Here is a 27,731-nt window from a genome sequence, read left to right on the forward strand (position 1 = left end):
GATGCAGTAACCCTGGCAGAGGATGCACACTGTAAGCTGTGTACCCAAGCCAGTGAAATGTTTGACAGGAGAATACAGGTTGGCAGCATTGCTTACTCTGCATTTCAAGGGCAGAGCTGGAATTGCAGTTGCACACAGTGCAAACATAGATCATTGAAGGAAATTCTTCTATGCCTAATCCTGAAGGAGGACAGTCAAACATCTTCCCTTTCCAAGTGCAGGTCTCTCCATCTACCCATACTCCCTGGGAGACATGAAAGTAGAAAGTGTTTAAATAAACAGCTCTGCACCTCTTACTGTCTTAACAGAATATCATTAAGGGCAATCTGGAGAAGGATTTTTTCTTTGGAGTCGTTTTTGCATCAAACCAGGTTAATAAAGAAGTAGAACCTCAACCTGTCTCTGTTCTGTGGGAGCATATTTCCACGATCATCAGTACTGATCAGTCCAAAAGAAGACAGTCATCTCTTTTAGAAAAGCACAACTTGTTCTTAATGTCCTATTTCTAAACCTAATGTCTCTGGCTGCTCAGCTCAGCTGTTATGAAGTAGCAGCAACTATTGCACAGACAAAAGCAAACTAACTTGATTCCCTGCAGTTCTGGAAAACACTTCTATCAATATGTGGGAAAAAAAAAAAAAAAAAAAAAATTACTCCAGGAGATATGTTTCACAAAAAAAGAACAGTAGGGAAACCCTGCCAGAAGGCAATGTTCAGAGGCCCCAGTAACCCAGCATTAATAGTCTGATTTTCAGAGCTTTCTTTCCTTTCTTTCCTCCCAAGAAAATTTTGAGCACTAATTTCTTTTGTGGGGAAAAAGCAGATAAAGTCCAAAACATGTGAAAATTTCAGTTAGTGCTTCAAGAACCAGCCCTGGTGCCTGGGGGATGGTGACTACATATCCTGCTTTGGCAGCTTGAAAGAGCAACACCACCCTAGCATTTAGAGCAGAGGCAATCTCGGGGGGTTTTTTTCTGAGACTCAGGTGGTTTTAGAGTCTTTTTGCTCTCGGCAAAGCTCTGAGCCAAAAGAGACGGAGTCTTCAGGTTCTGATTTTCAAGGTTGTGCACTCCGTTTATTGTTTCATATCTTACAAATTTCTCAGTGCCCAACAAAGGTCTGTGCAGCTGCTCGGGCATCTGGTGACTCCTCCTTGCACTGGGCCATCGCTATATTTTATACTAATTGCTACATGTTCTTTATTTATCATTATTTGCCAATACCTATCACTTATACTAAACAGGTCATCCCTCCTTTGACCCAATCTCTTTAAACTACTTTGTGCCACCGTCACTGCAGAAAATGGAGTGAGGGAAGAAGAAAGAAGAAGCAAGAGACAATGCCCCAAATCCTCCATCTTGCTCCTATTCACTTCAATACTAAAATCCCAAACCTACTGTTTCCTCACCCTGTGACAAGCTAAACTACAATCTTTCACACTCTTGTGGCTTGGAATCCTTCCCGCAGCAGGAAGCCTCTCCCATGGACTGGGATCAAAGCCAGTGTCCCTCTGGGCTCTGTGCCAGGGTCCCAGACCCCCCTGTCCAGGTCTCTGACCCTCCAGGGCAGCCAAAGGAATGCCCTGGACTCCAACAAGGTAACACCTGCTTTACTCTCTGCAACAGCCTTGCAGTATTTGCAACTAACAGGATGAGATTTTCTCTCCCCTTTGGAAAAGGGTCAGAGGTAAACTATTAAGACTGATGATCTCATTGTTCACACAGAACAGATTGAAGTGAAGGCAGAGTTAGAAAAGAGATAACTAAGGGCAGGTACACTAAAGACATATACAGACTTGGATACCATGTATAAAAAACAAAATTATTATCAACCCCCCAAAAAATAACTATGGAGCAGGTAGGGGCACAGCATGAAGAGAAATTCAGAGGCAGAAGTCTCAAACCCAAGGTGTTTCTTGAAATAACATGAAGTTATTTTCCTTGCTACAGAACATTATGGATACATTTCCACTGGTCAGAAAAAGCCTGCACAAAATTACAGAAGAAAATGCTGCTGAAGGCTAGTAATAATACAAATCACCTCTTCTTGGTTCTCGTGGCCCCCATGTCCCCAATTCCTCTGCCTGGGAGAGAATTCTAGGAAAATACTACTTAATTCCAGGCCTGCTCCCATACCTTCTGTTAAACCTTAGTGACCCTGATGAGAGAGAGGAGACTAACTTAAATGGGCTTGGATCTGACAAGACCATTCCCATGAGAACAGGCTATTCTAGGACACGGGTATGGACTATCTACAGGGTGCAGATATGGTACAGTGAAGCAGGCACAGAGTCAAAGGCCCTGGCTGTGTCTGACAAAGCACCCAGTTCTGGTGAAGATTTGTTTCAAAAAGAACAAGCAGCATTATCAAAGAGATTAATATTCAGCGGGGGGACCTGAATTACCAATTGTAAAACAACATCTCATCTATTTTTAATATTAGCATTCCTCTTAGCAGTACGAAACAGGGATTGAAGAAAGGAAGTAGAAGGCAAAATAGGGAGGAATATCTTACCTGTTAACCTCTTCATAGCTCCAAACTAGCCAGTAAATGGCAAAAGAAGCATAAACCAATTACAGGAGTGTCACAGAGCTTATTAAAGATTAGATCAAAAAAAAAATCCTGACCTCAAAAGAAATGTGGAATGAAAAAAAAAAAAAAAAAAAAAAAAAAAAACCAACCAAACAATACTGTTTGGTTAATTTCTCAAAACTAAAAAAAAACCCTATGGAATATCTTTAACAATTTTTGCTTGCATATAAAAGCATTGAATCTATTCACTCATTTTTGAAACATACCACCAATTATATATTGGCCAAGTATCTAATCATTCAAAGAGTGACAAGTCCAAAATGATAAAGAACATTGTTGCTGTTGTTATGATGATCTATTCTTGCTGCTTCTCACATTTTTCTCTTTCTTCACATAGTAAAAATACAGAAGAAACAGGCCACTATTGTAAATCACACAACTACAAAATGCACTCTCTCTCCCACCTCAGTCTTTGCAGGTTTTTTATTCCAGGTCTAAAAAAAAAAAAAAAAAAAAAAAAAAAAAAAAAAAAAAAAAAAAAAAAAAAAATTGGTAGGATCCTATTGTTAACTCTTAGTACAATGAGCTTGGGAACAAAGAAAGTACAGTCTTCAAATGAGAATATTCAAAGCTAGGCACTTAAGTCCACAAATGCCATTCAAATATGAGTTGCTCTATCCAAACTGAAGTCCCTGTTCTTTACTCAAGTGTTCTTCGAAAGTAGCTTCTGCTGTTATTCAGAGGAAATGTCTGAAGTGCTGACCACAATATCTGCTGTCACCTCATTAACACACCTTACCTCTTTTCTTTGTTGTGCTTTTGTCTTTTTTTTCCCTAGTAAATTGGGATTTTATTATTGAATAATGATGAAGACCTTATTCACTTGCTAATAATTGTGTCAAGTGCACACAACTGTCAGGCAACAAATGCAACTTGGTTACTCAGAGCATAAATCAGTTTTGCTGGATAATGTGAAGCCAGAGGAAATGTGGTTTTAATACTTTCATGATCTAATTGCTGTTGCCTGCAGTAGAAGAATGGACTTAATTATCCATGTCTTTTCCACCTATATTCCTATGCCCTGAACTTAGCATGTAGATGACCACATTCACTCTGGAACCATAGAAATGCAGAAAGCTTATCCTAAACCATCTCTCAGGTTGATTCTTACGTTAGCTGCAGCATTCTTCATCCCTGCTTCCTTTGCAAACATTATTAACCTGCTTCATAGGGTAGCTACACTTAGGATACTTCCTTGTTTTTGCAACACAAGTAGCTCATAAAAAGCCTGAATGGTGAATATTGTGTTCTTCCCTGAATTTTCCGAATAACTTATCTGAGGATAAAGTAAGGCTCAAATTGTCAAAGTTTTAGCTTGCCACCCTTCAGTTTATGCAAACAACACACTTTAAGGAAAAGTTCTCACAAACAGATGTATCTGACGCTGCTGCCACTATGGCAGGGTAGTTAAAACCAATTAGATTTTTCAAGTTTGTGTAAATATACATACATACATAGGTATTTAAACATACATAGCACAGTCAAACACTTCAAAAAAAAAAAAAAAAAAAAAAAAAAAAAAAAAAAAAAAGGCAAAAAAGCTTTTCCTTAAACCAGATTATCACCTAAACATCTATTATATAAAATAGCAATAATATCAGCAAATCTATTATATAAAATAAAAATAATAAGGCTAGCACAGATCTATTGCTTAAGTCATTGAAAAATAAATCAATTAGCAATTAACAGCCCAGACTTTGACCACAGAAGGCAGTTGTCTCTGCTGTTTCCTCTCCTCAAAAGGAAAACACACCCCAAATACCCCACCCTCTGTATCTTCTGTCTTGTGCAGGGTTTTGTGACAAGAGCATGTGGACTCAAGGTCTGCTCAACCCAGTGTCCTCTGACCACCTGTAGAAACATCAGAGTCTTAGGAACTGAACTGCCAAGTAAGGATGCTTCTGCAGTACCACTCTTCCTTTCTGTTCAGCAGAGACCTTATGAGCTGCCCAAGATTTTTGCATTTAAAATCTCTGAACAGACTTTCCTTCTCAAATGGATCCAATCACTTCTGTGACCGTGCAAATTGTGGCACCTCCTGGAGCACTCTGAGTGTGCGCTGTGTGAGGATGCACCTCGTGTTTGGTTTGATCTGCCACCAGTGAGTTATATTTGTTGCCCTGTTGAGAGACACTGAGCAATCACTCCTTGTTCACCATTTCAGTGACTCTTATACCTTCACCAGTCACCTCAGAGATTGTTCTGCATGTAACATCTAATTCCTACCCATTATTTCCACAGCAGCAATGGTGCAAATGCCTGTTCTTGCCAGGAACACTGCCTAGCATCAGGGGTAAAGGCTGTGCTGGCAACAGCAGGCAGGACACTGTACGTAGATGGTGACTAGCTGTGAAGTAGCACACACACACAAAATTCATGCATGGTCTAAGACCAAGGCCTTTAAATTCCGACAGACCTTATGTGTCACCTGCAGTGACCCTTCCTACAGGAAAATGCAGTAATACTGGGTTTAAATGCTATTTTTTTAATAAATTATTTTGATTCGAGTATGATTGACCGTTTGCTCTCAGTCTTTCTACATTGATATTACCATCCCATTTTCTTCAGGGCTCTACAGTATCTGTCTACAGGGAATGAGAAAAATAGGCAGGCTAAAGTATATTTCTATAGCTTTTCCTTTTTGCCTGTAGTGAAATTTTACACGTCCCTTGATGAAATGCAGGGTCACTCGGAGTGGCGTCTACTGTAATTTTCAGAGGACAGTCAACAGTTCCTAGGACATTAACACTCCTTAGCCCCTCTCACTCGTACAAAGAACAGAAGAGAATGTAGAATAAGAACTGTCTCTAATAGGTTACTATTCAGAAACAAATATTTTCTTTCTATGCTTTTGAAAATAGGACTTAAATACTTGGGACATCCATCAACAACTTTACTCGAGATGAATCAGTCTTTGCTCCGTTGCATCGGGAAGAAAATTGAATAGGAGCTGGCTTTCCTTCCTTCTTACACTGATGTACCCTTTGACCACACAGAAAGCCACAAAAGTCCCCACAACTATGTCAGCTTAACAACTCATTTTCAAGTCACAGAGCAGGCCTAGATGACAGATGGAACTAAAACCCCATATACTAAAAAAGTTTTAACAGAAAATATCCTACAGTGTAATTTGATGCAGCATGAAGAGATGGTACATATTTAGCTGTGGTAATAGTGGGTTTCCCCCTTTAATCTGTTCTTTTCCCAGCACTAACTTGGTTTCCCCACTTTACCTCCTCAGATCACTGGAGTCATTTTGGGTTCATCTTAAAAGGCCTTGAGGCTGTGAGCAGAGAGGATGGGCTTGATCATCGTTGATCATTCAAATCAGGCAGCTAAGTAGAACCAGCTGGGGCTGGAGCCAACCAGAGAGGAAGACCATGCTTAACTGGTGCCACAGCATCACGATTTCTCCTCTGAAGGCATTTGTCATTCGCTTCCCCTTACTTAACAGAAGGCATGTCATCTGAAATGCTGCTGAATTGTGTCTGGCAGAAAATAAAGAGAAGAAAAAGCCAACATTTTGTGTTTGTGCAAGTGCTTCTGCTGGCATTTGGACCCTTGCCAGCCTATTCAGTGGAAGCTTGCAGAGGGTTATGATGCTGTCTGGGCATTTGATGAAAACTGTAGAACCTCAGAACAGAGGCCTTTAGGTGTGAATGGTGTGTGCTGAATTGTAATGCGGAGTTGCACTGACATTTGGAGCAGAAAACTGAAATTTCTCAGAATTTGCTTCCCTTTTCCCTCCCCATCTAAACAGGGATCTTCTGATGTTCAATTAATATTCTATTCTTTGAAAAATTACTTATGTAAGGAAGATGAATGTTACAAATTCACTCCTCTGTAATAGATACTCTCTTGCTTTGAGGGGGAAAAAAAAAAATCCAGTCTGGAAGAAAGTCATCTCATTCTTTTTTAAATTTTATGTTAGAATATATAGGCAGCATTATCATCTGAACTAACCTACAATGCATGAGAAATTTCCAAAACCCTCGCAGATGTAAATGTTTTTTCCCCTTCTTCAGATGTTATAAATAGAAAATAATTCTCTCTTCTGCTATTCCTAGCATAAAGCCTTTGAGAACTGGTGTCAGATGGAAAGAACTGCAAACCAGCCCCAGACAAAACACACAGCAGCTACCAACTGCCTAAGGAGATGGATAATACGAGACTTTATGCTTCACAGTCCCTCAGGTTTGAACCTGCCCTCGGTGTGTGATACACTTCAATGAAACAGAACAGTTGCAACACATTTCAACATGGAAAAAGAAGATAGAAAAGAAAACAGTTGGTTTGCACAGAAGTAGCAGCTACAAAGCCTGCATAGCTGGACAGAGTCAATCTGAGACTTTAAATATTTAATACAAAGAATTCAATAACATTTTGGCATTCAAATAAGTATTCATCTTTACAACCCAAAGTATATTTTACAGTAAAGGATTGTAGGTGTACACAGGAAGAAAGCCTATGTTTAAGGTGTGAATTGGTAGGAGCAGGCAATAGGAGGGCAAAGCGCTTGCATAAGACTTCATAAGGAGATTGAAATCCCAGGAGCCCAGGCTGATTTATGCTCAGAAGCATAAAAAACCCCAAAGGAAATGTGTTAGAAGAAGCATCAGACATGTAGCAGACAATCTTGGACTGAATATTCACATATTTAGGAGACAGTAGAAAAATTGGCACATTGTACCACAGATATTCCAGACCCAAGTATTAAGGGAAGAAACAAGGGGAATATAAACCACTACTGCTCACTCACTCACATATTCCAACCTCTAATTGGAACTAGAGACATTTCTAATTCATATGTACTTCTAATTAAAGTTCTGGTAAAGGTGCTGTAAAGCAAGGAACTCCTGTACAGCACCACAGTGTAGACTCTCACTTGCTGGGGAACCTGGAAGTAAAATATTTTGTCCTTTGAACTTCCAGGAGGTTATTTTCACTTGCACTAGGGGCCCCAAAGAGATGTACCATTATTGAGTCTCCTTGTGATTAAAATTGAATAGCTAGAGATTAAACAAGCTTTGATGTCATATCTAATTATGTACAGTAATTACAAAAGAAAACAGCAGCAATTGTCTCCCAGTATGACAGATACACTGAACACCTTAGTGTGGGGTGCTAAGTTTAATTTTCAGCAGTACTGCAGCTCATGGCCACTGGTGTCTACTCAAGTCACCAAACGAAGTTTGACATCACTGACCTAGATCTCAATGTCAGGAAAGGATTTAAAAATTAAAACTAGAATCTAGCAGACTTGCCTAACGGGCTGGAGAGATCAGTGTTGATCAGAGCACGATTTCAGCTGTCAAATGTGCACACCTAGAGCTGGCAGGAAGGGTACCTGGGACAGCAGTGCCCACACTGGAAGAGGAACTATACACGTACTAAAGCAACTATAAACAGAGAGGGCAAATACCATCTGGGGGTCCAAGATTCTTGTGTTTCAGACTGAAAGAGAACATTAGTTCAAGCTACAGAAGATCAAGTGTTTCAAAATCATAAAAACAAGAGAAATAATTAGGATAAAAATCTCTGTGAGAAAATAGGAAGAGACTAAGCAACTGCAAAATTTGCAGATAATTCAAGTGCAGTTGAAGACTTAAAGTGATTAGACTGGAAGTCAATACTTCTGAGACAAAGTCATTTTAAAGGTGATGAAAAACATTTCTTGCTGCACAGTAGAGCTGTCAACACCTAGATGTGGCCCAGACGTGCTACAGTATTTAGACATCTCACAATTTTTTAAATACCAACCTGAAAAGGACAGAGAAATCCTTTCATTCAAAAATTATGTGATGCTGAGAATTTAACCAACCAGAAATATCTCAATTAAAAAAAAAAAAAAAAAAAAAAAAGTTTTAAAAATGTTCTCTCATTGAAAAGTTCATAGTGTTAATAAAATTTCTATCTCACAGTCAGGAAATTGTCATGGTTAACCACACAAGTATCTCAGCAGTTCAGAAATTTGGACAGGGTGACTTTGTACTAGATATTTCCATTTATCTTTTAAGAGAGTTCAAGTCAAAACAGATTGGCCTGACTGAAATCTGGGGTTTATGTGTAATTCTTTTAAAAATAAACTATTTTATTTTACTCAGGACAGGAAAAACCCCAAATATCCATGGTTAACAGTGAAATCAGAACAATTCTCTATTGCAAATGAAAATGTGCATTTCCACTGACTGAAATATATGTATTCTTATTTGTTCATGTGTCAAGGTCCTTCTTGTTGGCATTTTGGCTTCAAAGAGAGTTTGAAGCATGAAGCCTTGGACAGCACTCTCTCTCCAGAAAACTGAGAAGCAAATTCCGCTAGGTAGGTACAAGAGTCTGGGATATCACCTGTAGAAACTTAATGACATGATAATTTTTCTGGGGGTCTGAGGAGGTGTGTCTTAACAGAATTTTACATCTTCCTTCTTCTGAGCTTTCCTGGGTTTATACATTTCTGACCTTTTATGACTCTTTTGGTACAAGTCAAGTGCAGAAGACCATTATACAGCACTGGAAAGAAGAATGAAAAGGCCATGAGGCTTCTGGCTGATCTCTCTGTCCATTTAAGATACCACTGTCTCCACCCCCAGTCAGTAACTGGGGAGAGCTATTTTCCATCATGCTCCCACTTAGATGAGCTAAGGTATAGCTGGAGGTTTATCTGCAGTGAGTGAAAGAAATGTAAGAATGGTTGATTCTATTCTGGGCTCCCACCACCCCCTAGTGACCTTCCCTTCCTTACTGATCATGGTAATCCTGATATTTTCCTCACATGTTTTACCAGCTGGCAATCAATGACCCAAATCTACAAATCGGTTTTGCCTTTGATGTAAAGTGGGAAACAAAAAGTCAGCTGTAGCCAGAACACAGAATTGGCCCAGAAGAGAGGTAAAGTCTCATTCTACAAAGCTCATCCTTATATTTTGTATAAGCCTCACCAGACATCTGACAAAATTCAGGTCCCATTTTTTTCCCCTGCAGACCCATAAAATTTGTCAGAGTAAAATGGATTTTGTCCAACATCTAGCATTAACAATATTGCTAGGTATGACAAGAAATAACTGGAGAATAATTTGCATCTGTGATTTACTCAACAGTCTAACATGCTTTTTAGGATCACGTGACCTCAGCAGGGTGAGAGGAGGGGAAAAATATGCATCATGTCAGCTAGGAACATAATCCAAGATCTGAAGAGAACAATCTGTTGGGGTTCTCTAGCTATTCATCTCTGCAGAGTCACTTTTTCCTCATTAAAAAAAATTAAACTTCAAACCAGTCAGCCTGCCTTCAGCTGCTTGTTCCCAGAATGGCTAGCTAAAAGGAGACAAGATGAGAAGGTAAATAAAGGCTCTGGAATCTTTTTTCTTGTCCTTGTTGCACACAAAAGGCCAGAGTTACTACACCTTAGGTTCATTCCCTAAAAAAGAAATTACTTTCCAAAGTGTTCTTGAAAGAAGACTCTGATCAGTACATACACCAAAATATAACAAAAATGTATTCTGTATCTGCTGCCTCAACATCAGTTGCTTAGAGCCTCAGCTGCTTAAAAGAAAATTTACCCTTTACATTTCTGGCTGAGTTATTGCAAATCTATCTGTTAGAGAACAAAGCTGGAGAACTGAAGTATATACACATGAAATGAGAAATCCATTTTCCTCATTAAAAGTAATATTAGGCAGAAATTGCTACTTTTAAAAGTCCTATAACCATAAGGAAATCTCAGCATGCTTTCAGTCTAGCAGAAATAAATTCATACTTTGAACAGATTCTAATGACTAATATTTTTTTAAACTCATCACCAGACAAGTTACTTTCTCTACTGGTGTTCACCTACCACTAGAAGGTGAGTAGATGAGCCCAACAGGTTGCATTTGTACAGCTAGAATGCAGTAATTAAACCACCTTTCCTTTTAGAAAGATGGATTTTTGAAGCACTTCTCTGTCAATTTTCAAGAGTGTTCCCTCTTTAGGATAGGTGTTTTCCCTTTTTGTACAGATGGGTGAAGACTGAAAAAAAATTGAAGGCCTAGGCCTAGGCATGAAGTCAAAAGCAGAATTGAGAACCTGTATATTCATCTCTCATTTAATTAATTCTCAGTTAGATGCTGGCCTCCACTGCCTTGGTTTGGCTGAAATTAAATATTTTGTTGCAAAATACACAATTGTATTTGTTTCATTTTATTCAATTTTTCAATTTTCATATATAAGGGTAAAACCAGAAAAGTCATTCTTTAGTGGAAGGCAGGAAGATTTTCTTCTTAAATACATTTTTAATAATTTGAGAGCAAAGAGATCATTACCAAAAAGCTGTTCTTACTGAAAATCATAATACCACATATGAAGAAGCTAGAGAAACTTCATTGGGTGTGTGATAATTACCTGTGCCTTTCCTGTATGCCTCGAATAAATTGCTTCTTGAACCATATTTTCTTCAGCTCTCCCATCCAGGCTTCACGTAAAGTCTTCACTAAGCCAACAAAAGAAATTCAAAGCTCTAGACAAAAAGAAAGTAGATTTCAAGCACAACTGAGATGACACAGTCACCCGACTGACCAGATATTTGAATATTCTGTGGCTGAAAAGAAAAGCTACAGAAACTCAAATGTCCTGTTTCATGCCAAAATTTGGGCCCTCAGAATCTCCTGCTGTTCTTCGCAGACTGAACAAGTTCTCAGCAGTACAATCCAAGTGACAGAAACTGTAGCCAAGCCAGAAACTGTTTCTTTGGTAAGCATTGTTTCAAGCGTACAACCTCAGATGCTCATTTCTTAAAACTAAGAAGTTTTAACACCCTGACAGCTGTCCCACACCACAACAGTATGAGTTGCAACCATCTAGCTCAGTGCCAGAGCAGGTTTCTTGAAATGTGCCAGGAGGATTTGTCCGGTATGTGGAGTGACATACTGGAGACCTGCTGTCCTGTTTTGCCCTCTTGCTCTCTGCTTTCAAGATTGCTTTAAAAGAATGTGTACAAAGGAGTGTGAGCTTCTGGTTACCACCAGGGACAGCTGATGTCAGGACCCTGGGATTTTATCTTCAACTTTGTCTTACCCTCTCTGATTTAGGCTTAAGCCCAGAAAACGTCAGAAATTCTGCCCCTGAAAGCACTAGGAAGACAAGTGAGAAATTGCTTTAGTCTCCATCCCATGTAGCATTTTAACTATTTAATAGAAAATCAGATGATTTAATTCTAAAAGTTGTGATGGATATTAGCCAGTTGTGATTCAGGGGGCCTCAGATAGAAAGTATAACTATACTGCCTGTTCAGCATCATGAGCCTACCAAATATTAGGGGGCCATCTTTTTTTGTCCCCCTTGAAGCAGCACAGTTCTTCTGCACGAGCCTGAGCATCTCCAACTGCAGACGACCCCCATTGCTCTTCATCCTCTCATTGTTAATGATAAAAATAACATAGCAAAATACATCCATGCTGTCTTTAAAAACTCTGTTCCTCTTCATCCTCAAAAATAAGAAAATTCATACCCAGACTTCAACATGCTTTCTTTTAATCTCTGGGAGAATATTGCCAAAGGTTATGTTATTTCCAGCTTACTTCCCCTATAAAACAGTGTCTAGATACTGATTAAACTGAACACTTGCCTCTCACCACACAGCACTGGCGTACATATATAGCTGCTCCTGCTAATCAATTAAGATAAGTTTATTTATTCTTTTTTAAACAAGTACAAATACACACCTGAAGCTAGATAATTTTACAGTTATCTTTCACCTGTTTCTATATGTCACAGGTTAAAGCAAGAATTTGGTGCCCTCCACATGGCCCTGTCATATTATGGGCATTGATGGTGAATTCTTACACAGTGAAAAAAGGACTGTTCAGCTATTTAAACTTCCTAACTCTACAGGCAGGAATTAGTTCAAAAAGGTGGCAGAAATTGCTACATACTTTGTTTACAAAGTTACTTAATCCTTTTACAGACTATGTCACAAGCAAAGATTTGATTCTCCTTCATGTCCAGTCTATCACACTTTTCTGGGTTTTAACATGTTGCTCAGATTTGCTTACATTTCAGTTTAGCAACTACTTTCTAAGAAATGCCAATTTGAAGACATTTTCCAGCTTCAGCAGTAAATATAGTTACTCTATTTTTATGTGAATTGCAAGGTAAAATATCAGGGTCCTTATTATTTGAGTAGCAAAGAAACTGGAAGCCAGTGTCTCTGTCATGTTTTCCATTTTCTTTAATAACCCTTGTTTCTGAGACTCTAAAGGACGCAGACAGGGGGCTGGTTGTTGGGCTTCTCCTTACAGCTCCAGTTGCTTTTAGCCCGATCCTGGGCTCACGGCGCTGGGCTGTCCGTGCCCATTCAGCCACATTCTTGGCTGCTGGCTCCTTCCCATGCCTGTTTCTATGGCACTTCCTCATCCCCTCCCACCTGCATCTCTGCTCATAACAACACTAAATGAGAACCTTTGTCTGGGGCTCGGGACAGGATTAGGCTTTTTGACAGAGCAGCCTCTTTTTTCCCACCCCCCCCCCCCCCCCAACATGTGGAAAGTAAACTCTACACTCACCAGTTTTAAGCAAAGGTTAAGCTTCACCTATAATAGCATTAATGCTTCCAACTTTGTTGCACACAAATCAATCTAAAGAGCAGTTCCTTCCACCACATCCTGCCTTTGATTTCAAAAATTATGTTTCTGGATTGCAACGCTGCATTGCTGTATTGATAAACCCGATCAATCCTTGCCACCCAGATCCTTGCTATAATTAAGATCCTCAAAAGAAAGCTGAATGAATAAAGCATCCCAATGGCAAAACACTTTGATATTCTAGCAATAAACACAATATTAGAAATTATAAAACTAACCTGTGATGTGGCTGGAAAAGAAAATGCTTCAGAACATCACTGAGTGAATGAATACTCATCTGCTGAATTGAATGCTGCATGACCCCACTTCCTGGCTACCTTCAAATATTTGGAGTTAACAGCCGTCTTAATAGTATTTCATGCAAAGACAAATGTAGACATCATAGTGAAGAACATGAACTAATTAGCTGACTTGGTCTGTGTAACTCTAGGCCAGAATGGCTTATAATCAGAAACAGTGGCTGAAGAGGTCTGACTGGACTGATCAGAAGGTTCCTCCTCAGCTATCAGCATTTAGCATTGTCACAGGCAACAAGAAATTCATCCTCTTCATCAGTGCCTGCTGTGGAGAGAGGAGCTGCGCTTCCCCCCACACTTTCTAAGCACACAGATACTGAGACCCATTTTGGCTTTGATGTGCTATCCAGTTACAGGTTAAATGAAACACTGAACAGTAACCCCAGAATATGCCCCAGCATCGGCAGAGCATCAGAATGGAAATTCCTGGGCCATCCTCACGAGAGCATTATTCCACTGTATGGGTTTGTTTGTTTAACCTTTTTATTCTCTGACTAGCTTTGAGGTTGAACAACAGGCTCTGGAATGACTCCCCTAGGGACAATGGCTGACCCTCACAACCTGACAACCATCTGCTGAAACTAAATTTAGGGAAAATATGCCCATACAGTCCTGGCTGGCAAAGAACCACACAGAATATAAGCAATTCAAACCAAACTGAAAAAGTGGCCAAGGAGCCATTGCATTACCTTGGTTTTATAGCAAGGACTTTGCAATACAGCAACATAGCTGTAATAAAAATGTGCTTCCTAATGTGGGAAACATAAAACAAAGCAAGAGTATTCCCAGATTATTATTTTTTTTCTGAAGCAGAACATCGTGGCTTTTCTCCTTTCAGTTCATTTAAAATGGATGCCATTATACATAGTCAAGTCCTGGCCACTATAACTAGACTCAAAGGAATTGAGGAAGATCATTGAGTGGAGCGGCAAGACAGAAGGTCATCAAACCAGAACCATATTACTCTCCCGTGACATCTGATGGAGCCATGACAGCAGTTTGGATGCCAGATAACATGAATATTCATCTTTATGATTTACAAGTCACATTGTGACTTTGAAGTGACACTTCTAACGTGCCCTTGCGGTGCCTTGGTAACACTGTGGGGAATGAGTAATGTCAGAACTCTGACTTTGGCATGAAGTATCACCCACTTTATTACTATTATTATTGTTGTTGTTGTTATTATTATCATTATCTCTTATTTTGAATCAGCCCCTGCACTTGGAAGAAGGTGTACGCAATGGGCCTGAATAGTAAAGGGACATTATTAGCAGATTTGTAAAAGAAGTCAATAGAATGCAGTTACCTAAAAGCATTTTCCCAAAGAAGCTGTGACCTGTACATATGCAGCTCTAATAAAAAAATCAGCTGTTTCTACAATGAAAACATTTACACCTGAAAGTTTCCCTCCTCTGGAGAAGTCTCATTTCAGTTCAGGAGCAGATAGGACAATAAAATCACCGTCTTGATCTTCTAAGAGAAGTTTCCTGCAGATGTAGTGCTCCATTAAAACACCTCTGTTTAGCCTGGAATTTTTTCTTGAATAAATAGCATACATTACAGTGTGTCTGTCAAGTTTGGATACTTTCTATATGGAGTTCAGAACATTCTATGAAAAATCAGGCTGCCAAGGGAGATCTGCTTGTCTTCCCGCTTCAAAGGGAGAAAAACAATAAAAGCCTACTCTCTTACCGTCTTCTAGCCCCTGACAGAGTTATCCAAGAGTCACAGTAATACAATGAGCTAAAGACCTGACATTTTAGTTCCCTGGGATTGTTCATTGGAAGGGGAGATCTTCTGAATTCCTTCAGGCTTTCGGCTGGCATAACACTAATTAACGGAAGCACTTGAACAAAGTGCTCCGAGGCAAAGCATGGAATACTGTGGTGATGAGCTACGGCAAGATTTAAAACACCTTCTCCAACGCACTTAAACTGCGCATTTGTTTCTTTTCGGCTGTTTCGCTTCCCCTCCCCGGCCTCTCCCATCGGCGGGTGCTCCGTTTACGCCGGGCGCCGAGCCGAGGGGACCACCGGGATGGGCAAAAGCACTGGCCCGTACGGGGATCGAACCCGCGACCTTGGCGTTATTAGCACCACGCTCTAACCAACTGAGCTAACCGGCCCGTCGGCTCGCCACTTGGCAGGAAGTTCCTCCAGCCCATATGGGAGAGAAATGGCGCCGCCGCCGAAGCCCGGTGCCGCCTGCCCGGGAGTGGCTGCGCTCCCCGAGCCGGCCGTGCTCCTCACACACACACCCCCTGCGCTCCTCCCGGGCATGGCTGCGCTCCCCGAGCCGGCCGTGCTCCTCACACACGCACCCTGCGCTTCTCCCGGGCCCGGCGCCGCCTGCCCGGGGATGGCTGCGCTCCCCGAGCCGGCCGTGCTCCTCACACACACACCCTGCGCTGCTCCCGGGCCCGGCGCCGCCTGCCCGGGAATGGCTGCGCTCCCCGAGCCGGCCGTGCTCCTCACACACACACCCTGCGCTTCTCCCGCGCCCGGCGCCGCCTGCCCGGGGGTGGCTGCGCTCCCCGAGCCGGCCGTGCTCCTCACACACGCACCCTGCGCTTCTCCCGGGCCCGGCGCCGCCTGCCCGGGGATGGCTGCGCTCCCCGAGCCGGCCGTGCTCCTCACACACACACCCTGCGCTGCTCCCGGGCCCGGCGCCGCCTGCCCGGGGATGGCAGCGCTCCCCGAGCCGGCCGTGCTCCTCACACACGCACCCTGCACTGCTCCCGGGCATGGCTGCGCTCCCCGAGGCGGCCGTGCTCCTCACACACACACACCCTGCGCAGGCGTTGGCCAGCGGGTTCATGGGAGGGACACCCGCACCGCTTTCCCCAGCAGGGACAGGGAGGGGACAGGGAGGTGACAGGGCGGTGAGGCGCTGTAGGCTCTGTCTTTGGTTTTCCGGGCTCCTGGGCCGAGCCCCGGCCGCCTCCAGGCCTGCCCTCACGGCAGCGCTGCCCCGAGCACGGGGCTTGGGCGAGGCGCTCCCGGCCCCTTCCCCGCCCGGGTTATCCCATGGCGGAGCGAAACTCGGCGCAGCCCGCAGCAGGATCGAGGATAAAAACAGCCGCACAGGATGCCCTCCCATGAACCCGCTGGCCAGCACCTCCTGAAATTCACCTGGCGGGAGAGCTGAATGGGACAGCCTGAAAGCGCTTACCTCCCGTGAAGTAACACAGGGACGAGTTACTCACAATCCCTTTTTAAGCCCTATTTTGTCTTACACTGCCAAAGGTTTCCGTTTTACCACGTTAATTGTCATGGCCCAGACTGTTATTAAAAAAAATCAAGCTTTTCAAATGTTTGGTCTTCTTGGTAGAACTCATTATAGAGGAAAAAACATGGAATATCTATATCTCAGCCTGGAATGAGACAGACTTGTGATCACTGGGACGGCAGTGCAGTTTTTTTCTAGTCCATACTCATCCTTGTGGTCGGTGTTCCCACTCCCACTTCTTTTTGCCTCATTTACGCCATCAGTTCCCCTTTATTGCCATTAGCCCATCTGCTTGCCAACACTTTCCTCAAACGCCCATAAAATTCCCCAAACCTAATTTGCCCAGCTTCTTCATCAAGTTCTTCATCCCTAGGAGCAAACTGATCAAATCAGTTGCAAACTCCAAACTGTCATTTCTCTTTCCCCTCTTCTATTTGATGTCCATGAAGTAGCAACCAGCCTACTGCCAGGAAGCACATATGCTCTGGGATCTTGATAGCCAGCTATATTTTCTGGGAAATGTCATCCTGTGTGAGGCTAAACTCACTCAAATATTTAAAAGCAAGGTCACATCTGCAACTTTAGTACACAGATGACAAGTGAAAGGGCAGAATGAAAATATGATCACAGAATTTCCTGAGCTGGAAGAGACCCACAAAGATCATTGAAGTCCAACTCCTGTTGGACATTCTCCCAAACAAACCACAGCATGGGTCTGCGCAGGGAGTCTGGATACTCTCCAGACTGATAGAGCAATAATTGGCATTGGCAGGTACAGGAACAGCAGACCTTTTTTTGTGCATGACTCACACAGATTCTCAAATGGATTCTCACTTTTGTTTTAGGTATGAAACTGTTAGCTAATTATTTTTTGGTTAGTTGCTCCACAGACAGAAAGATAGCAGGGGTGAGGATTAATTGTCTTTCTTGACTTTCTGACCAGAATATCAGTAGAAGTAGCTTAAGGCAGTAACGTATTGTCTAATTCATAGCTGTGCACCATTGTTTTCGAATCAAATCAGGTCCAATTATGCAATAAAAATACCTCAATGCCCTTTGGCTGTTTCTCTCCTCTGCTTCCTAGTTAGGCTAAGCAGACTTGTCTTTTTTGACAAAGTTTAATCAGCAAGATGCCAAATGCAAACCCCAGTTGTTCCAAACCCTCTTCTACACCCAGAAATAGCATCCTACCTTTTTAGGAGAGACTCAGTCAAGGCCTGCTGGACAAGCAACAGATTTTCTGTGATTAGACAGTGACAGATAACATAACAGTCCAGGAGATCAATGCTGCCTCCAAGAAAATAAAATTTTCTAATTGAACAGTAAACTCTGCTTTCTCTCCAGGGTGTGGGATCCAGACTCTCAAGCAAAGAAACAAACCAGTTTAGAATGTGAAACAGTTATCAGGCTAGATAATGGGTATCTGTACTGTTATGGAATTTAGAGGTTATACAAAGTATTTTCCAGTGCCGCTGGCATTAGAGAATTGTGCTTGAAAGTGCTTTATCAAACAGAATCTGAGCTGTAAGGGTTTTGTAATGCAGGGCCTCAGCTGGACACCTCAAAAACTTCAGATTTTTACAGCACATTTAGAAGATCTATGATAATGTTCCCCTCATAACCTTAACTGTTATAGAGAGCTTTTTCAAAACTCCAAAGCATCCATATTTAAAAAGGGCACCAACAGCAGGACACTGATGAACAAAGGTGGTCCAGGGTGCTTGAGCTCTGTCTTCAGCTGCCAGTTTCCTCTCTACCACAAGTCACCCAGCACTACTGTCCCTGAGCTCTCCTGCTCCCTTCCATCCCTGGCACACCGCTGGCATTGGCAGTCAGCAGTGTCCTGCAGTGAGAGCAGTCCCAGCTCCGTGCTCCCAGCTGTCTGCCAGTACAGTACAGCCTGCACCAGCTGTACTTTTTGCTGGAATCCCAACAGCTCGGCCCCAGTCTGTTGCCTGCAGAGGAAAAGGATGCTTTCTTTAGACTCAGTGCCGTTCAAGATTACAAAGAGGCTTCTGCCTCTGTGCCTCTACAAATTACTTGTTTTCCTTCTCACAGGCAACACATTGCCAAATAATATAAGCTTCACACCCCCACTGCACTGCAGCCTGTGTTACACATCACATGCTGCCACAGACCCTGCCATCATGAGCCCTGCCTGTGTATGAAAGCAAGGCCATCCTCCAGAAGATATTTAGAAAGAAAGTAAAATACAGCTCATGAGCTTCTCTCCCTCTGTCCCTCCCCAAGTGCCTGTGCTGCAGGGCACATTAGGATCTTATTTCACACAGACCAGTAAGGCATCTTTCAACGTGATCTGGTCACTGCTCACTTCCCAACCCAAAATGGATCTGAACTAGCAATTTATCAACAAAGTGTAGCTTTAGGCATTCTGCAGCCATGTCCCATTTGTTCTAATCTGTCATCAGTTCAGAATTGACAACTAGAGGGGGAAAAAATCATTAGCTGCCCAAATAAAAGGTTAGAGGGAACTAATGTTATCAGTCTGAACACTATGCCAGGATTTATTAATAAACTTGCCATTGAAACTTCACTCATAAGTATGCTAATGTAGGTTATTTGCATATGTCTGTGCATCAAAACAGAATAGAGACCCATAATGTTTATTTAATAACATTATTATTACGACAATCATAAAGTAAACATTTGGTGGTTATAAAGTATGTGTTGAAGTTTTGAATCCTGTATTTATAGAATAATACATTTATAGAATTTTTTAATAATAGCTACTTTGAGTTTTTAATAAAACATTGAAGAGGACTGTTCTTATCCAGCCGTTATCAGCATTTGGAACTAGAAACCTGCAGATTAAAAAATCGCATTTAAAACGGCATTATATCCAGTAAAATCACCACAGTGCATTCCTGCTACAGCAATAGCAACAATATCATGCTTTGAACAGAAAACTCAAACTTGGTTTTAGCTTCTCTGTGTTGGCCAGCAGTGAGTGAAGAGAACTTCAGAATCTCAGGAAGAAGACAAACCCCTTCAACTTCAGCCACCTAAATTGAACCACCAGCTATGAGCATTGGTCTTGCACTGCCTGCACACCATCACTATGTTTATTTAAGGCCAAATATACCACAAGGCATAGAATAGTTTGGGTTTGACTTAGTTTAAATATCATCAAGTTCCAGCTCCCTCTGCCATAGGCAGGGACACCTCCCACTACATCAGAGCCCGATCTAACTTGGCCATGAACACTTCCAGGGATGGGCATCCACAGCTACCCTGTATAGCCTGTTCCAGTGTGCCTCACCACCCTCACGGTAGAAAGTCTCTCCTGCAGTTTCACATAGGAGTAAGCTATCCAAAGGACACCAGAAGTCTCACATTTCTCAGACGATGTAGGATATAGAAAACACCCACATCCAGTACATCCCCTTAGAAGGCTACACCCCTAAAATAGTGTTGCTGTGCACATACAGCTGTCCCCTCCCAGCAAGCACCACACTGGATTGAAACCCTGATAGTGTGGTTTCAGTGCCCAAGCTGCTGGTAGAAGACACGACTGTAAAGATATTTGGCTTGTTTACCTGTGTCACGGTTCCTGAATCTGGTTTATTCCCCTGGAAAATGTGTTGAGATGCTCTGCAACTCTCAGCCTCCAGCTATTCCAGGCATCAGTTTACCATTTGACATGCCACATTAAGCCTGCAATAAGCATTACAGGGGTCACCAGGATGAGTTATCGTTAATACCATCTCATTATTAGTACTGAAATTATTGGCAGCTTCTCCCTTTTTCACTAGAGCCTGTTTGCTTTGTTCCCGCTATTGATGGGCAGAATGGATTAGACTACGTAAGTTTTATATCTAGCTCAAGTGATACTCTCTTGCAGACAGAAATAAGAGTTTGATTTTCCCTTCTTCACTCAGAAAAAAATTATAAGTTTGAGCCTTATCAAACCATACTTGCTCTTTTACATTTATGATGTGAATTTGGAAGTTAATTATTGCTCCAGAGAAGTTAGAAAATTTGTTCTAGTATATCTGTTTTATAAAAGGTCCGTTTCCTGGTGGCTTTAATTTGAAAAAGCCCAGCACCTTAGAAAGGTAAAAAAGACAGAGTACCATGTGATTTGACTAAAACCTGCTTGCAGATGAATATTCTTGACTTTTTAAGCAAGGAGTGCAGAGCCGCTTCACAATTTATTTTTATATGCTGACGAAGCTGATCAACATAATTCTTTCAAACTTGAATATTCAGGGAGGTATGTGTTACAAGCTACTTATATTTTAATTAGAAATAGTCAGGAACATCCTGACCAAGTAACAGGGTATTTCCCCTCCTGCACCCCCCCCAAAAAAAAAAAAAAAGATAAATTCAGACTTACTTTCTGTGAAGTTGCTGAAATCACTTCCTTCTCCCTCTTTGGTTTTCACCCCTGCTCGTAGCTACAGAAGGGCAGTACACCAGAAACTGTATTTTGCATTAAAACAAAATCTGCCTTCTATTCAATAAGATTTTACAAATGAAATATTTTTTTCCTAATATGCCAGGCCTCTGTACCTTTAGTCTGCATCGTGATACTAAGTGTCTTTATTATAATTCAAAATATTTCCTTGTGAAAAGGCCAATTTGTGATAAGACAAGTGTCCATTAGCCTTCATTCAGAACCACTGCCATAGCGATAATTTTTTTTATTAGAACCTGTAAAACCTGCTGTTTCTGGCCCTCCTATTCCTTCAGTCCAAGCCGACATCCTCTCTTCTGTTCTGTAACACACCCAGCAGTCATTAAATTTCCATTTGAAAAGAATTAAAAAGGACTATAATTTTTATGCGATTAAATTGGACCAATTATTTCTTGAAGCCACAAGCGTATAATTTCCTATAAGCACTGAAAAAAAATCAATATCCCAAGTTCATAAATTATTTATTACTCCATCAGGCTGCCATTTGTTAACATAACAGAAGGACACCATTCTGGACCTGAACAAGAACTGCAGCTTTCATTCATAGAGATAAAAAAGATGCACACAAAAAGCCACAGTGAACTTAAAGAACAGTCCAAATACCAGAAGTACTCCCAGCTTCCTAAGTCCGTACCCCCTGAAGACAGCTATTTCTCAATAAGAAATGCTGGGAAACAAAGTGTCTCTATATTAATAAAATGTTGCATATAGTTCATGTCAAAGGTGACCTTTAACTATTTTGGTGGGTTTCTTGCTAATTTTGAAATGAGTTCCATATACAACCTACAGTTACAGTTAGTGCTGATGGAACCAAGTTTCTGAATTCTGGAAGCAGTGTACAGTGTAACTTCAAAGTATTTAAAGAGAAATCCCATGATATTTCTATACATTTTTGGTCAGTTTTCTTAATGTCATCAAAGATGTAGCAGTATATACTGTTTATCTACCTTTTTTTGTTGGTGGTGGTTAGTTTTCTTTAAACCTAGGATCCTCAGTGTAAGTTTCCTCAGCTTCTGTCACAGTCCACAGCATTGTCACTGCTCAGTATTCACGTGGCTCTTTTCATCTTTTTATGTAACAACGAGTTTTTGTAACCACCATATACATTGACATCTAGTTCCATTAAAGCAGAGGAAGAAGCAGCTGAAATATTCAGAAAAATTGGGGATTCATGCAAGGAAAGTTCTACAGTTCACATCCGGATGGGCTATTGAACCATGAAATGTCTTGAAAAAAACATTTGAGGCCAGTTAGAGAAGAATCATGCTGACACTCACTATCCCAGGAGCCCTGGAATGTCATTACCCCAACAGCAGTACCTGTGTGAAAGCACAACTGGATCAAAATCTGGCAGGGTCAGTCCCCCCTTCTGTCCTCCTTGAACAACATAAATTGAACACAGAGTTTATTCTGTGCACACCTTTGTGATGTGACCTTGGAATAAGAGTGCCTGTCTGAGAGAATATGAAAGTTGCCATATTGCGTCCCAAATAAAGGAGGCTTGGATCAGTGTTATTAGGTCAAACCCTTGTTTGTCCTGTGAAAGTCTACTCAGACCAAAGTCAAAAGCAATTTTGCTCATACATTGCTGCACCTATGTGTCTCTGGCTGGATTCAGAGTTAAAAAACAGCATGTCCAGAGGGGATACAATACTTTAAGTTACAGGATTTAATTTGAAATATTGCTTCTTGAAGTGCAAAATAATAACTTGCATTAACCTAAATGCATACACCTCACTTCATCATCCCAAGCCTGGGAACCCAAGTTGTAGAACGGTGAGATCTACTGAATTTCATGTTTACTTGTCATCCATCAAAACTATCCAGATCCAAAAATTCAAAAAGTACACATGATCTCAGAGAATTTTCACTTTTCTTCAAAAACCAGCCAATAAAAAAATATGGACAGTTCCACCTCCTCCCCATACTGTATAGTTCTCCAGTCAACTGAAAGGGGAAATTTAGCACATTAATCTAAAATCAAATATTGAAAAGATTCTCAGTGTACAGATTTTTTGCTTACCTGACAACAATATCTTTAACCACATTTTCTATTAATTCACTTTTCATCAAATTCAAAACAGTTATCTCTGTTTCAGTAAAACTGACAACGGAATAGAGATCCAAGCAAAGGAATAGAGTTCCAAGTTTTGACATACTTGAAAACTCTTCAGTAGGTACCTTAGTCCTATCTCGGTAAAGGCAGGATCAGTGCTGTAAGACACCGGCAGGTCCAAACACAAGATCTCTTAACATGACACAGAAAGGGAAGAATAAAGGACCTTTTTTTTTTTTTTTTTTTAAACACATCAATTTCTACACCAAATTATATTGATCTGACAAATTGAAAATAAAGTGGAACTAGTTACCTAGATGTTCTTTTCAGTAACAGCATGATATCGAGGTCCAGGATCACGACAAACAGATGAATTCTAGGAGCATACTTCAGTTTCTGGACAGAGGAAAGAGTTAGTTCCTTGCAAATTCTTCAGAACATAGAACAAAAGGTTTATCTAGTACAAGCTCATAGCAGTGCATTTTTTTCCATGGCTAGCTCTTCATTTTGCTTGGCACTGGGAACAGAGTGAAATTTACCAACCATGACCAACTAATTCAGAGGCACAAGTTTGAGCCATGTCTGTATTGCCAAGCCACACCAGCTCCCATTGTGGAGCAATACAGCACAGAGCAAGGCAGGAGCCTGAACCAGCTGTTACAGACACAATGGGCAGTGCAGCAAGGGACCAGAGCTTTTCAGGGCACAGCTCTAGTAAATATCAGTATTGTCCAACTAGGAATATCTTTTGAGTTTTGTACACCAAGAAATATGGGGCAACTTAGCACAGGCTGAAAGCTCAAGAAAGGATTTATGTACAAAGCCAGACCCTGTTGGGCAGGATCAATTCAAACAGAGGAAAGAAAAAGAGCAAAAGCCTTTTAGGCAACACTTGAAGGAGGATGACCTTCTGGGACCCTGCTGATTATTTACATGATTTCTTGCCAAGAAACAAGTGCTGCACTGCTCTCCGGCCAACATTAATGATCCCTGCACAATGGCAAATTTACTTCCAGCCCCAGGCTCGGCTGCTGAATATGGTGACAAACTACTTTGAAAAATCTGGTCTGTAACACATAAAATTTTTTTTAAAAATCAAAAAAAATCAGTCCTTTTTAAATGTGGAAAATTGTTTTAATTTCATCTTGAAGATACAGAACTGCCAGTAGTCTGCTCTTTTAACAAACCTCAGCTTTACCACTGGGCCTGCTGGCTTAGAGCTGGATATAAACTAAAATCTCTTAACTGTACCCTGATCCAGCAAAGCAGGTCAGCACAAGTATAAAGCAATGAATGACACAATACTTAATTATGCCAATCATTCCAAGTAAAGAAGGAGCTTCCAGGGGCTTAATCTAGGTTAGACTTTTTTTGATTTTGCTTTTATTTCTGCCCTCCTTACTCTCCCTCCAAAACATTAGATTCTTGCACAGGTTGATTAAGACTCAATGCGTCCCAACATGGATTTTTAGGGGTTTCATAATTAACTGATAAATAAAACAAATTTTCCCCTCATCTTTACCCAGGTTAACAGGTCCTTCTCTTTCCTGTGCTGGGAACCCCAGAGCTGGATGGCTTGGCAACAACATCAGCCTTCAATACCCAGAAGGGATGTATGTCATTAGGTTCCATAGACTTGTGGCTATTCAGCTTCACCAAATGGTCCCAAACCTGCTCTTCATTTATAGAGGGAGGGAGTTCATTCCCCTCATACCCACTCAGAGGATCAGACACTTGAGGAAAGTCTGACTTCCAATGAAAACTGGGGAAAAGAACTTATTGAATACCACAGCCTTTTATATGTTGGTCAACCCAGTTCACTCTTCTTGCTTACTGGGGGGAGGGAAGAGGGGGGGTACACTCCTTGGGATTTTTTTCTGACATATATTTACATAATCTCTTTTTGTTATTCTCCACATCCCATGCCAAGTCCTGTTCCAGTTTTGCCTTTTCTTTCCTGGCTCTATCCCTACAATTCAAACTATATCCCTGTACTCTCCCCAGGTCACAGGTCCCTGCTTCTGCTGGCTCTGCATTCCCTCCTTCCTGTTCAGTCTGAGAGTCAGATCATCAGACTTGCTCACTCATCTCAGTTTCCAGCTTGCTTTGCTTGAATTCCTACCCTTGAATACGGAACCCTTGACTCTCAGAAAAGTGGCCTTAAAGAGACATCAGCTCTGGTCAGCCCCTCTGTCCTTAGGGACATCTACCCAAGAGATCTTATTCACCTACCCCCTAAATAGCTGGAATCTCACCCTTTCAGTGTCAAGGGTCTTGACTTTGCTCCTAGAGATCACAAACTCAATTCGGGCAAGGTAGTTACAGCCCAGTCTGCCACCAATCTTAACTCCTTTAATGAGCTCATCCCTTTGATAGGCACGAGATCCAGCAGCTACTCATTTCTGGTTATTTTGTCTGATACCTGGACTAAGAAACTGTCCTCTACACATTGCAAGAGTCCCATGGACTGCTTGCAGCTAGCTGTATTGCTTTCCCAGGCAATGTCAGGATGGTTTAGTTGGCTCTCAGCCTTCAGGAGGCCTATTTTGGTGTAAGCATCTACCCAAGGAGGTTGTGTCCTTGCTGGCTGGGTTTCAGCCTCAGCCAGGCAGTTGTGATGGATAGACACCTTTTTTTTTTTTGCCAAAAATAGGCTGCTTCTTTTTGACCCCCTCAAGAGGATGGAGCGACCCTTCCTCTGAGCCCTTCCTCAGTAGCAAGCATGCAAAAGTCCTGCTCACTCCCCTGATGGTAGTAAAGTAAGGTAATAAGCAGGAAGAGACAATAGATTACTGAATTGAAATTAAAGAGTGAGCAAATTATTATGAAGCAAAAAGATGGGTGCAAGCTGGACACCTGCTGCTTTTTTCTTCCAGCAGAAATTAATGAAATGTAGAATCAGACAGGGATAAGATAAAATTAACCCCCCTTTCCTCCAAATAACAGTAACTAGTCTCTTTCTTTATGCTGCAGACATATTATTTGGGCGGTGTTTTTTTTTGTTTTAAAAGATTTAAGTGATTTAAGGAAGAGAGGTAATTTTAAGACTACCCAGTAACTAGCAGGATCCTGCAGGGACAACACAAAAATTTATTCTGAAAGTGTTTACCCCCCTATTGCCTACATTTTAGCAAAATTTTATCTATAAGCTGAGTCTTATTACAAGGTGTTTAAAAAAAAAAAAAAAAAAAACCAACACCACCAAGACTGCTTATTAACAATAATTCATGCACTGCAACTCAGTGATTTGCTATTCATATTTATGTTCATGCCAGGCATCCTGGGTAGTGGCTGAAAATCTCAAATCTTACAAGTTTTAATAGAACTCTATTCAAAATATTTTTGTTCCCCAGCTGGGAATGGAAAGACAAAGAGGCAGAGCAATATTTAAACCCTAGTGAACAGCTTGGATGACCCAAGCAAACTGCATCATGAAGAGCTAGTGTGTGCTAAGCCTTACTCCATGTTGTAAGGACTTCTAGCTAAATATATCCAAATAAAAGGCACCAAAAAGTGACCATCAACATATTCCAGCCACAATGAGAAACAAACTCTTGAAGACCTTATGCAAACCAATCCAACCTGGTATTTACCTTAGTGCTTACAAAGATTAGAAACATGCACATGCAATCCAGTCTCACTGAAAAAAAACTTACAGAAATATTATTAAATCACAAAAAAACCACCTCTAGAGCAGGCCTCCTGTGGGGTTTGACTTCAACAGGGACAACTGGGAGACACTGGCACTTTTATCCAATCTAACATGCTGAAGTTGATGTGGTCATACAGATTTTGGTATCCTTGGTGCTCATATTTAGCCAAAACTTATTCCCACATCAGTCGACTCATCTCCACAGTTTCTCCCACAGGGAGAGAATTTGAGGCTGAACTAACCACCTCTGATGACACAGGCTTACACAAAAATTGAGTCAAACTTACTAAAAATGAAAGATAATACAGTGAGAGGAAAAGCCTAACTGTAGTGGATCCACCATCAGTTTCCTGAATGATCTTACTTAAATAATTCACTGTGCCTCATTCCATCTCCAAGATGGAGAACATGAGAATGAGCAAATTCTGGAAGCTACTCAGATATCTCAAGGGGTCAGACAGCTACAAAGCTCAAAACAGCATTTGAGATAAGCATCAAAAGATTTTAAAGCAATAAAGTCAACTACGTAATTTCCATCTAAACCCACACTGGAAACACCTTGTTCCTAGAAATATGTGGCCAAAACCACTTGAAGTTAAACTTGTGTCTGCTGGGACACATCTCACAGTTTCTCTGGTTGCCTTTTTGTTTAGAGACTCAGTTTTTGCTTTAAAAGCCTTCAGAAAACAAAAACAACCAACACATCCACTTTCTCAAGTTTATAGAAACTAAAATTCTCAAAAATTATTACCCAGTGACTGACACCTAAAGGCTCACACAAGAACATTATTTTCAACAAGTAGAACTGGCAGCTTTTAAAAGCTAGTGTTATCACAACAACATTCCAGTT

General features: G+C 41.2%; 1 long non-coding RNA gene and 1 other non-coding gene across 2 annotated transcripts; both read right to left on the reverse strand.

Annotated features, from left to right (window-relative positions):
* Positions 1 to 15,558: 15,558 nt before the first annotated feature.
* Positions 15,559 to 15,632, reverse strand: TRNAI-AAU (transfer RNA isoleucine (anticodon AAU)). Its single transcript has one exon. It is a non-coding gene; the product is annotated as a tRNA-Ile (tRNA).
* Positions 15,633 to 18,353: 2,721 nt separating this feature from the next.
* Positions 18,354 to 21,123, reverse strand: LOC120748949 (uncharacterized). The gene is made up of 3 exons (XR_005699469.2): positions 21,093 to 21,123; positions 20,293 to 20,410; positions 18,354 to 18,690 (listed from the first exon to the last, which is right to left on the reverse strand). It is a non-coding gene; the product is annotated as an uncharacterized LOC120748949 (long non-coding RNA).
* Positions 21,124 to 27,731: the final 6,608 nt, after the last annotated feature.

This window comes from Hirundo rustica, chromosome 2 (genome assembly GCF_015227805.2).
Source record: "Hirundo rustica isolate bHirRus1 chromosome 2, bHirRus1.pri.v3, whole genome shotgun sequence".
NCBI classification, from domain to species: domain Eukaryota; kingdom Metazoa; phylum Chordata; class Aves; order Passeriformes; family Hirundinidae; genus Hirundo; species Hirundo rustica.